The following is a 1,128-nucleotide window of genomic DNA, read 5'->3' as shown; positions in this document are numbered from 1 at the left end:
GCTAAAAACCCGAGACAAATCTAACAAAATTGTTGTCTCTGAATGTTTACCAGAGTTCATGATAGAACACCTGCAGCAGTTCTCAAGATATTTGATAGCATGTGTGCACATGTGTTTGTGTGTATGTGCGTGTGCATGTGTGTGTGTGTGTATGTGTGTGTGTGTTAATTTTACTTTTTTAAAAAGATTCTTTTATTATAATTAATAGCTTTTAGTTTAAGATCCTCTTTTTCTTCAAGCATGTATATATAGGAATGGTAATGTCAACTATATATATATATATATATATACATATATACTTGACATCACCATTCCTATATACATGCTCTCAGCACATGTAACTATTAGTAACACATAAAAACATATATTGTATATATTAAATAATATTTACCTCTCACCAGATGGAGTACTTTTTTTTGTTGAGCTTACCATCATGGAACAGTAGATTATATATATATCCTCCTCATCATCATCATTTAACATCCATTGTCCATGCTGGCATGGGTTGGACAGTTTGACTGGGCTGGCACGCTAGAAGTCTGCACCAGACTCCAGACTGATTTGGCATGGTTTTCTACAGTTGTATGCCCTTCCTAAAGCCAATCGCCAATCACTACGAGAGTGTAATGAGTGCTTTTATGTGCCACCAGCGTAGGTGCCATTTGTCTGACACTGGGGTGAGGTTACATGTCACCTGCATGGGTGCCAATTTGTGTGACACCGGTATCTGTCACGACTGTGATTTTGCTTGGCTTGATGGGTCTTCTCAGGCATGACATAATGCCAAAGGTCTCGGTCACTGCCTCCGTGAGGCCCAACACTTGAGAGGAACTCAGCCACTTTGCCTCCGTGAGGCCCAAAGTTCCAAAGATGTTTTTTACGTACAACCAGCATGGGTGCACTTGGCTTGACGGGTCCTCTCAAGCACAGCACATCACCAAATGTCTCGGTCACCAGTCATATACATGTATATATATTCTTTTATTCTTTTACTTGTTTCAGTCATTTGACTGTGGCCATGCTGGAGCACCGCCTTTAGTCAAGCAAATCGACCCCAGGACTTATTCTTTGGAAGCCTAGTACTTATTCTATCGGTCTCTTTTGCCGAACCGCTAAGTTACGGGGACA

General features: G+C 40.6%; 1 protein-coding gene across 1 annotated transcript in view; it reads left to right on the top strand.

Moving 5' to 3' along the window:
• LOC106870901 (L-proline trans-4-hydroxylase) overlaps positions 1–1,128 on the top strand; it is a 46,019-nt gene that overhangs the window by 42,930 nt on the left and 1,961 nt on the right. The window lies entirely within an intron of this gene.

This window comes from Octopus bimaculoides, chromosome 1 (assembly GCF_001194135.2).
Source record: "Octopus bimaculoides isolate UCB-OBI-ISO-001 chromosome 1, ASM119413v2, whole genome shotgun sequence".
NCBI classification, from domain to species: domain Eukaryota; kingdom Metazoa; phylum Mollusca; class Cephalopoda; order Octopoda; family Octopodidae; genus Octopus; species Octopus bimaculoides.
Note: the sequence above shows the minus strand (reverse complement) of the source record. Positions and strands in the feature narration are given on the sequence as shown.